The sequence below is a fragment of the Dipodomys spectabilis genome, unplaced genomic scaffold (assembly GCF_019054845.1).
Source record: "Dipodomys spectabilis isolate Male_0828 unplaced genomic scaffold, ASM1905484v1 ptg000009l, whole genome shotgun sequence".
Lineage (NCBI taxonomy): Eukaryota > Metazoa > Chordata > Mammalia > Rodentia > Heteromyidae > Dipodomys > Dipodomys spectabilis.
Window position 1 is genome coordinate 11,749,898 of NW_024870686.1, and position 12,310 is coordinate 11,762,207.

The window sequence follows — 12,310 nt, forward strand, 5'->3', positions numbered from 1 at the left end:
CAGTGGGTAAAGGTATCCTGGACGAAGAAGAGAACTGAGTCTTCTGTGAGTAAAGGTTTCCATAGACATCCCAAGGCTGAACCAGAAACCTGAGATGACCAGAAACCTGAGATGCAGTCTCTTGCCTCTGCTCCAGCTGCTGCCAGTATATGAAATAAAGATATTTGTAAATAGGAATCAAAGACCAAATGTGTAGAAGTATCCTCAATGAAGAAGAAATTTGTGTCTTTTATGATTGAACACTTTCTAAAGTATATAAAAAACCTAAAGATGACTGGAAGGACCAGTTGAAAACTCTTATGGAGAAGAAGCATTTTTGATGCAGTAATTTCCACCGAAATAGTAAACCCAACCCCACTTGAAGAAAGCACTATGAAAGACTACCCAGAAAAACCCAGAAGTTGATGGAATGTCCGCTGCTATGATTAGGAGTGATGTGTGCCCGAATGAAGACTTAGATGACTATCAGTGCTTTACCAGTGAGGGAAAACTCTACCAGGAACTTCACAAATGGCAAATGATATACAGAGAAGTGATTCTGAGCACTCTGGTCTTGAAGATCCAAGAATTATTTCTTCTGGAAAGATTCTCCTGTGAACTTCAGCAGATCCTGCTCCCCAGGCACCTGGATGAAAAACTTGAGAACAACCAGCAACACAATTGGCATAGTCAGCAGATTTGGGGGCAGTGGTATGCTCTCCTGGTAACACCATAGAAGGAGCAATGGAGTTGTGGCTGATAAGGAGCATGAGAACTGGCAGCAGCATCTGACCCTTGGGGTAAGAGTAATGGGAAAGTTGGCTTTGATGATAGAGAAGTGCGCCCTAGGAGGACTCCAGAATAACTGGGGAATATTGGTATGGATAAATGTTACTGCACAAACAGTATGGCAGATACAGAGAAAGTACTAGAAACCATAAGTGAAAAATCCCTCAAATATAGGAGCAAAGGAAGGAAGTTCCTATGAAGCTTCAGTGGGAACCCCGCTCAGTGAACAACATTGTAAAATGACCTCTACGGGGGTGTTTAGTTGTAGTTGCTAGGGTTGGCATAAACCAGCTCATTCAATAAGCCAAGATACGAAGCTGGGCTGGGCCTAGCTGAAACCACAGAACGGGAGAAGACAGCTAGAGCTGGATATATGGGTCCCCAACCTCCAGGTCCCATGTCCTCTGTTGGTGAGGATGAGGAGCTGGGGAGACAGTATAGACAGTGGCCATAGGGGATGGATTCATCCTCTAGCCCGAGGGTTGGAGAAGATGGGGGTGCCACCCTAACTGGCCCCAGAAGAAAAAGGCCCCAAGATTGGGCCTGCTGCTTGGCGCCGTGTGCTACAGTAATGTGGAACCCCTGAACTAGTGACTGTGACCCCAGGCTCAGAGATGGCAGAGACAACCAACAATGTCTGGCTACTGAGACCAGGACAAAGACAATGATGTCTCTGGATGAGGAATCAAGGATGAGACTAGGTGGCAGCCCCTTCCCACTCTGGTGCTTCCTACACCAGAGATAGGATAGAGATGACAAAGGAGGAGTCTAAAATCTGAAGAGACTAGGCTGAAAGGTTGAGTCATGCCAAGCCAATGACAAGGCCCTGGACCTGGGGAGCCTCTGATGTCCATGTCTGGACCTGTACTCAGCACCAGGAGCAACAATGGGATGGAGTAGGTACAAACCTGCCCATAGTGTGGATACTGAGCAGAGGCGCTATGGACACAAGGGATGCAAAGGCACCCACTGGGACTATAGCCAAGTGTAACTCATCTTAACTCGGCTATTCCAGGAACAAAAGTAGCAGCAGTTTCAGAAACTTACTAGAGGACAGAGGGGAGATGCAAGGGTAGAGTACAAGGGCACCAGGATCAAAACCCTGATGGGAATTCAAAAACCCTGTGTCATGGGTTGGTGGCCAGTGGTTAGATGACATGGTTTCAATTACATTCTTTGAACATAAAAATAAATTTAAATTCCATTAATTTTCATGAGGATATAAGTTTGCTTGGTAGATATAATATCTACTTTTCTGTTCTAAATAGATTATGAATCTATTAGTGCTCAATTGATGTTAAATTATAAATAATAATAAATGTACAAAAAGCCTGAGAGAAAACTGTTGCTAGATACACATTAATCAATTCATTCAATTTCACAATAGTTCCCAGCCAGGTGCACATGGCTCACGCCTATAATCGTAGCTACTCAGGAGGCTGAGATCTGAGAATTGTAGTTCAAAGCCAGCCCAGGCAGAAAAGTCTGTGAGACTCTTATCTCCAATACACAACCAGAAAAACAGAAGTGGCTCTGTGACTCCAAGTGATAAGAGTGCTAGCTTTGAGCAAAAGCACTCAGGGACAGCACCCAAGTCCTGAGTTCAAGCCCCACACCTGACAAAAAAAAAAAGGAAAAACAATTTTGCAATAGTTTCAAAGAATACTTCAACAAATTCATCAGCTAGTAACACAAGCAAAAAGGATGGTAGAAAAAAGTGAAGAATTAAACAAATAGAAATACGTCCCAGAAATGTCCAAAGTGATTATTGGTAAAATTTGGTCTGCATCCTTAAAACTGCACAGTAAAAGAAATTCAAAGAGAAAAGAATATCGAGTGAATATAAACTCATTTATAGAATAGAGATGAAAAATGACAGGTTCAATGCAACAGAAATCTCTAAGACAAAAACAAGTGAAATTACTAAAGGTAATATAAAAAAGCAATCAAGAGAAAGTGCCCAGCAAATCTCTTCAGTAAATTACACATGTAATAATAATGTGGCTTTGCATCTGCTGGAAAGCATCATGGAGAAACTAAATCGGTGGTATTGAAAGCCTCTCTTAGTCAAAAAATAAAGGAAAAATGAATGTGAATGCAGCAAATAGGAAGAATTAAAGCTAAGACCCAAACTGTGAAAACTGGAAAAGCAAGATAATCAAAGGGAGAAAACTGTAGTAGGAAGAATTACTCTGTACTCAATACTCTGTACTGAATCCATACAAACACTCTGTATTGAATCCATGCAAATACTCACCAGTAACAAAAATATAACTTACAGGAACTATTATCTTAATGAGGATTTTTATTTCAACTAACCCTAGAAATGCCCTATTTGAAAATAAAAATAGTAACTTTGAAGTACAAATACTGTGCTTATATAAAAGAGGAAAACTGAATTATGTTGAGAATCTTTTCTTTTCCCTGAAGAGGAAAAATTGACAATGAAAAATTTTGCCTGGAAGTAAAAAGCACTATGTCTGGTTTGATTTCCCTTTTCCAAGGACATATAAAATTACAATTCTAGATCTGTCCAAGCTTTGTTGTGTGAGTTATAAAGATAAAATGAACTAGATAATCAGGTAGATAGATATAGATAACTCTCTTCAGGCATTATTAGTCAAAATATAATGCACAGCTGGTCTGGAAATAGATAAGTACAGAACCTGAGTATGAATTGATTATACACATTTAGCTTTTTTAGAACCATTTAACACTTCTATGACATGTGTCAAGTACATGTTTATATATTTTAATGATTGTAAGATTGACAAGAAATTCTGTCTCTTAAGTAAAATACATATAATTCCAGATAAAGTGGCTCTTATCCATAATTGTAGCAACTTTGGAAGTAGAAATTGGGAGGATTGCATGGTTTGAGACCAGTCCAGACAGAAACTTAGTGACACCAATCTCAATAAAGAAAGCTGGGCATATATCTGTCATACCACATGGATGGCATGAATTAGGATGAACTTCTTCAACCACTCTGCAAAGCAGTATGAAGGTTCATAAGACTAAACATAGGTCTCCCCTATTATCCAGCAATCCAACTCCTGGGCATTTACCAACATGATCATAAACAAGGCCACATTAAAGCTACCAGCACAATTATGTTCATAGTAGCATTATTTACCATAGATATGGCATAGATATGCCCCTCATATCAAGAAAATGTGGCATATATATGTATATATATATATATATATATATATATATAATATGCAGTAGAATTCTATGCTTCCATCAGAATGACACTGCTCCATTTGTAAAGAAATGGAAAAACTTGGAAAAAGTCATATTAAGTGAAGTTAGCCAGATCCAAAGAAATATAGACTCCATGATTTCTCTCACTTGTAATAATTAGTATATACCCAGGATAGTCCTAGCAGAGAATCACAATAGTCCAATAGCTATGTACATATGACCATATAAATGATGCTAATTAGAAAGAAATCCAAGATATGGAAACAAGAGGGTTTAGTGTGTGTGTACTGCTGTTTGTAGTTATTTCTTTTTTTCTTTCTCTTTTTCCCCTTTGGTTTATTCCCTGTTGTCACTGTTTTTATTTTCTGTACCTTTTGTCTTATATATCAGTGTACCTAATTTGGGGAAAAGAAGGGGAATCCCAGAAATGGTGGGGCACAGGGTGAACCAATGCAACAGTGATACTCACTCATAATCATAGCCTCTATGTTGGAAATTAACTTTATAAATTGGGGGTGGTAGTGGAGAGGTGAGAGAAAATGAGGGAGGGGGTAACACTGTTCAAAAAGAAACATACTCATCACCTTACTTATATAACTGTAACCCCTCAGTACATCACCTGTACAATAAAAATTTTAAAATAAAAAATAGACAAAAGCTGAGACCCTGCCTGGAAAAAAAAAACTGAACTAAATGAAAAAAAAAACCAACAACTAAAGGCATGGCACAATGGTAGACAGCCTGCCCAAATACTTTAAGGACCTGGGTTCAAGCACAATAAACCACCTAAAAAAATCTGAATATAAGAAAAATGAGTGGCTCACTGCAGAGTCTTTGATAAATGACTTCCTTTTTTCCCCATCTATTACTTTTAAACTACAGTGACCACGTCAATAGGAGTTTAATTTATTTTACTATGTTCCTCTCTACAGTCACACTCATCTGTGTAAACATCATCTGTGTATCATTGCCCTTCCTGCCCCATGTTTACCCAATCACTCACATTGTCTCCTCAGTCAGGAAGAAACTGGTTTCCACTGGACAGCTGTGCCATGGGAATGAGCTTTTCTGTAGCCTCTTTTTGAACTCCATTCATTTCTGTTTTTAGCTTTACTATTTACTTTGTAAGGCCATTCTTCCAATGGTTTCCCAACGACTGGCCAAGGAAATAAATATTAAGTTAACATGAAACTACCAAAACTGCCATTAAATATCTGGATACTATATTCTGTCCTTTGTGTGACCAGAGTCATTGTTTCTCCTCTCTCCTCGCCTCTCCCTCTCCTTTCTTCTCCTGATCATCAGTTGTTTGTCTTCCCCTCCTCTCTCACTGTTTCTTACTTTCAGAGGTTTTCACATTCTTCTTTGTCTCAATGTTAGAATACATCATGATGATGTCAATTCTATAGCTATTTACTTAATAAATTAGTGCTTGTAGGCATTTGATAACACTTCTTTTTTTCTTTATTGTGCTGATATTGCAGCTTAAATTTAGGGCATTGTGCTCTGCCTTATCCTTTTAGCTCAATGATGGTGCTCTACCACATAAGCTATACCTCCAATTCCAGCTTTTAGATAGCTAATTGGAGATAAGAGTCTCATTGACTTTTATGTCCAGACTGGCTTTTAACCATGATCCTTATATCTCAACCACTTGAGTAGATAGGATTAAGGGCATATTTATTTCAAAGGTAGTATTTTATAATGTGGAATTCATATTGCATTCTAATGTAATATGAATTAATCCTGCCATAATTTTTCCATCTAGTATGCAACATATAATACTTTGTAGATCATTTCTGCCAGGCTACATGCTGTTGTGTTCAGCAAAAAACATTTTTCCTTTTTATTCCAGCTTCAAGAATTGTTTTTTTTTTTTTTTAATTTTCTTAATTAATACATAGGCTTCTTTCCCTAGGAAAGAAGTGTCTTATGGGAAGACACCAGAAGATTATGCATCAGAAGATGCAATTCAGTCTTTTATAGAGTTGATTGAGTCAGTAAGAAAAAAAAAGTCAAATGAACTACTAGCAATCTTTGAATTAGAGGAGAGATGGCATGAAGCTCAGTGGTACAGTGTTTGACTAGCATATGCAGTGCCCTAGGTTTGATCCCCAGCAACACAAAAATAAATAAGTAATGAAGTCCTGTAATTCATTAAGTAGTCTTAGTTCAATAGGAAAATAAAACATCCAAATTATGATAAAAATACTGGGCTTTCAGACGTATGGTTCTTTCAGATTAAAATATCTAACAATAATTAGGTTATCAACTCTATTTCACATTTTCTGATTATATACTTTGCATGCTTTTTAATTCAAGTTATTCATTGAAAGCTTATACTTGCTTCCTAGAAAGAGTGCTGAAGTACTTACACAGAAACAAGTTAAAGGATGCTGGCATGCATGGTAATGAAGCAAACGAACCTGAGAAATAAATTATTATGCATGGATTTATATGCACTTTAAAACTTTTGTCCAGAGAGAAAGCAGATGTGAATAACTGTGATTAGAACTCCCAACAATTTAACTACTTCATACTGAAACTTAGATTAAGTATGATTTACTTAAAGCCCAGACTAATGTAATGCAGGAAAATGGTGGAGAATAATAAATGGGTGTTTGTTCATATGTCAGAGATAAAAATGAAAATATGGTTTATTGATACTACTGAAGGACGGTATCTTGTAATTCACATACCAGTTAATAACAAGGGAGTAGAATAGGCTGGGGGGTGGAAGAATGATTTCTTAGGGAAGGACTGTCACATTTCTCCCCAGCTGTGATCAAGTGCTAATTGTTACTAATATAATTTCAAGTTTAATTAAAAAAATAGTAGCTGGAGTCAAGTTAATGATGTTTACCAAGACATCGTGAATAATAAAAGTTGATTAATTTTGTAGCAGTTTTTAACCCAAATACATATGGCAGCACATAGTTCTGTGACAGGAAGTCTGGAAGTACAGACAGGAATTCAGGTATAAATAATTACATAACAGCATAACTAATAAGCTCTGTCGGTGAGCATATGTCATTTCTTTCTAACCATGACTGTAATTTAGATAGCCAAGCTGGTCACTGTACAAATTTATGACAAACACACTGTGCTTTCTCTAATTTAACCTAAGTAATCTCCAAATTTAAGTTTTTACACATATAAAAGTAAAGCAAAAGAAAAACAGGCTGCAATTCTAATATGAATTGTGACTGCATTCTAAGGAGATGTTTGAATGCCTCCAGCACAGGTTAAATCTTAAGTGAAAGTAGGTGCTATCTTCAAAACTTGTAAGTATTTGAAAATCTCATCTAATATAGAACCATGTAATGGTTATATGCTCCAAAAAAAATCTACAAAAATGCCTAAAGATTCTAGTTAGTAAAGAGACACTTTTGTGCAAGTCCAAATAACCCATGTGGCTTTCAACTATTGATGGAGAGTATAAAGGAACATTTTCTTATCGACTGTTAGCATGTTCCAGATGGTGAATTAGGCTTTTTCCATTTTAGATCAATATGTAAACTTGCAAATCATTAGGCTGACTCCATCAGCAATTTGTTTCATGGAACACTAGTGGACTTTCAAAATCAATATGCCTCCTGAAGAGTTGAACCTTTAATTGTAACTTGTTTGCTGGCAGGATCTGACTAATGATATTTTTTATGCTGTCTAAGAGTCCTAGCTTTCAGGTAATGTTCCAGTAATCCTTGCTGTATGAAAACCACAACAATAGCAAAAGGTAATTTTACTATGCTCACAGGTCTATGGGTTAAATTTGGAAAGGACTCCTTTTTCTCTGCAATATCTGAGGGCTTCTCTGGAAAGACTGAAAAATCACCCTGAGTCACTGATTCCAGTAACTAAACAGTTAAAAGGTATTCTATATCTGGGAAGCAGAGATCTAAAGCATCAGTCACTTGCATGTCTGTTGAATATCAGTTGTCAACTGGAACCTCAACTGTTGGCTGAACATTTACAAGTGATCTCTTTATGTGCTTACTTAGACTTCCTCAAAGCATGGTAGTGAATTTCAATGAGTAATTTAGTAAAACTCTAACTAGGCTGGTATTATAGCTCAGGAATAGACTGAAACCCTACCAATCTACAGAAGTGTGAAGTCAGTTAAAACTTGCTGAAAACAGAAGATCTACAATTTCAAAGTCTGAAATTAATGTGACATAAAATAGAACTAGAGTACAATAAAAAAAAAAAAAGCAGTGAGCAGAAAATAAGATTGGGATAAGTTTTCCAAGGCTATTTGCTAAAAATCTCTAATTGGTGAAACTAACTATGTATCTTATACCTTAGGATCAAGTTTACAATAAAAGTAAGTTATATTCTTGTGATATTTATACTTATATTTATACATATACTTATATGTTATATAATATATATTTATATATATATAGTAAGAGCACAGGTATCCTATACAAATGCAGAACATGTGTTTATGATTTATAGTATTTACTGATGTTACTACTTGAAATTAACTTTGAATTTTATGGAGTAATATTACTATTTGAAATTATCTTTGAGTTTTACAGGATAACTTTTATATCCGCTATGCTGTTTTCTTGAGTATGAATTATTTTTGTCTTTGGTTAAAATATACCCTTGACTTGCATTTTCCCACTGGAAAATGAAATTACCGTTGTGACAAATTTTTGTAGGACACTGTCTATAATTACATGGTTGGTAACTATTGATGCATGATGCTGAAAACTAAAATAAATATAAATATAACTACCAAACATTTAGTAAAATGTAATATTGTGAAGAAAGAAACCAAGATGAGACTGGTTTTGGAAGGGGGAGGAAGAAGACTAACTGAAGTATAATTATGGTCCTAATGAATACAAAAATGGACATGTTAAAATGAAATTGATGCTAATAAAAAACTGAAAAGATTTGACTTTCCAGATGTTTTGCATACATACATATTCCTGTGATTTTTCTAGAAGCACTTACATATTGAGAATTTCTACTTTACAGTTTTCTGTAGACTCCTTTCCAAACACAAGACTATTCCTTTTCAGTTATTTGCAGAATGGCAATAACTTTTAAATTTTGTACATGGCTTTAAAGTTTAGAATAATTTTCACATCCACTCTCAGTTGAATTTATTACAGTCATTTTTAGATAGGTAGAGCTGAGTAAATATCTCTATTTAAAAGTAAGTAAAAAGGTTTAGGAATGTCAGAGAAATACTGCAAATTTGTATTTTTACTTAAACTTGCTGCATGAGCCAGTGTTTCAGACAAGAGAAATCATTCCAACCTCAATAAATTCAGGCTTAATAGGGAGCATAAATTATTCAAAATTTAGTTGAAAAGCACAAAAATTGATTCTCAGCAGAACTGCACTTGTAATCCTGATTCTATCACAGTTAAAAAGCAGCAAAACAGTGAAATTTTGTAATTTCACTCTAGGTTTTTAGGGCCAGTGACACTAACTCTCTGAAGATGGACCAGCAATACGGCCTTTCCTTACAACTCAGTTCTAAATTAATACACTTTGTTCAAGAAGAGCCTGTGTCATATGAGTCTCTAACTTTGTGTGTTAGAATAGATATTGACCAACCCTGGGTAGATTTTTGTGAAATGATTCACATGTAGAAACTTGGCAAGTTTCACAAATCTTCAAATTGGAATCACAATGTTATTTCACCATACCTGGAGTTTAATTTTTTTTAAAAGAATATAAAAGGACTAGGTGCCAGTGGCTCACACCTGTTACCCTATTCAGGTGGCTGAGATGTGAGGATTATGGTTCCAAGGCAGCTCAGAAGTAAATTCCTGTGAGATTCTTATCTCCAATTAACCACTCAAAAACCAGAAATGGAACTGTGGCTCAAAGTGGTGACGTACTAGCCTTGTGCAAAAGAGCTCAGGGACAGCACCTAGTCCCTGATTCAAGCCCCATGACTAACAACAAAAGAACACAAAAATTTTGTCAGTGAGCTTCCCACCTCTTTAGTTGCCATCTAAGGATGCTATTAATGAGTCTCAACATTCACAAAATTCTAATTGTTTTGGTAAAAACTATAGCCATTAAGCGTTACACTTAGTCCCACTTTCCTGCTATATGGCTATTTCCTTACTAAATTCAGGGATCTTACCCCTCATTGCATCTGCTAGTTTGCGAAGGACAGCACTTAAGTATACTGAAGGATACTCAAGCTCCTGCTACAGGGTATTTGTCAGCGTATCTCTCTTCTAGAAGGGAGATAGCTTTAGGGATGATGTTGGTATCTCTGGAAAGTAAGGAAAATGAATAACTGAGTCACACAAAATAAATTCACTCCAACATACATATCACTCTAAATCTTTAGATACATTCTTATGTAATTCTAAGGTATTTCTGCATTCTCAGTCATTTATCACAGAATATTAGAGACCAAGTTTAGTTAGCCACCAAACAAACAATTTGAAATATTTCACCTCCCTGAGCTTGTAATTTAAATCTTGTAGGATCTAAAACATCATAGAAGGGGTCAGAGCTGGGGCAGGGCAACTAGTCTACACAGAGTGACAATTTATCCCATCATTTCTTTGTTAAATACTGAACTTTTAGCTGAGTGATTCAATATATTGTTTAATCCTTCTAGAGTTTTTAATTGTGCTTCCCCATGCACAATGAAAATATCCTTTGCCCTAAAAGACATAGTTTGAGGCATGAAGAAAATTTGATAGAGATTATATCTAAAAACTATTTATATAGAAAAGCATTGAACTGTACACTTACAGGGTAATTTATGTATCATGTATATAATATTTCACAAAAGTTAATGAACAAATGAGTTAATTAAAATTATCTCCCCTCTCCCCCCCCCCCCTCCGAACCACCCGCCGCCAGCCAGACGCTGGTAGTTCAAACCTGTAATCCTATCTACTCAGGACACTGAGCTCTGAGTCTCACAGTTCAAAGCCAGACTGTGCCGAGAAATCCAGAGATTCTGCCCTCGAATTAACCAGCAAAAAGTGAAAGTAGAGATGTGGTACAAGCGGCAGAGTGGTAGCCTTCAGCAAAAAAGTGAAGGGAGAAGGAAAGGGAGAAGCACTAAGTTCAAACCCCAATATTGACACAAAATAGATAAAAATAAAATCATTCCCCATAAAATAATTCTGCAATAATTCCTTGCTCTAGGAATTCCACTTCTGAAGCACATCCTGTAAGAAACCTCTCAATGTAAAACTTATAGAACTGTCAGAAGCATGTGCTATTTACTGCTTTAGCCCATTTTAGTGCTTTTTTGTGTTTCTCTGAAATTTGGAATAATTTATACATATAATTTTAAAGCATAAACACAATGACATGTTTAAATTTTACATGACAGATACCAACCTCATTCTAAATTTTATTTTGTTTGCTTGAAACTTCACAGTATTATGAAGCCAACTAATTTATTGAGATTACAGGGCCATTTGCAAAACTAGGTTATATACACATGTATTACATACATAAGGCTATGGAATGCATTCATAATTATTCTGTATAAGCAATCATTTTTTAGAACTATACTGGTAGCTATAAAATAGCCATGAAAAGCAACTGAGGTAAGTTCAAGGCTTCTAAAAGTCTCTGATATATTTTGAAGAATTTGTACTACTTTCACAGAATTCAATTCTGTATATGCAAATAAGCTACTTAGAGAATACAGACATGTTGGGAATTTATATGGCCCTACTTCCTTTCTATCCCAGAGGTATTTGTCTTTATAAATTTGAACTACTGGCTCATGGGTTTTTTTTTTAATGTGTTTTTTTTTTCTTTTACAACTTTTTGGTAAGTATAGCACAGCCAGATCTGGCTGCTGAATCATTTGATTGCCATATCAAGCTCAGCCTCGCTCATTTTTAGGGCAAACTTTTAAACATGGAAATAAGGATTTAAGGTATTCTGCCCAAGACAATGTAGGCAAGCATGTCACTTTATGAAGGAATCCAGCTGAGATCTTATTTTATTCACTATCTACTTCTGACATTATGTAATTTTTGAGGGCCAGATTTTATTTTCTGGACAGCTTAAATAAATAAGTAATTTAGCTTTCCCTGGGATTTCACTTTGAAAACTTTTCTACAATTCAATTTTCTATATCACTAAGCATTGCATTGCTTCTAATAGGACCATCCTGGAGGCTTCCATTATGGCTGGTGATTTGTGTCATGACTGAACATTGCCTTTGACAGAATTTCTTACCTTTCCTATCTACATGAATGGCTCTACAACATTGCTTCTATTCTCACTACAGAATTCTACCTACCTACCATAGTGTAGGATTTCAGTATCAATCCCAATTTTTATTTACATTAATCTTTACATTTTATCTGCATCTTAG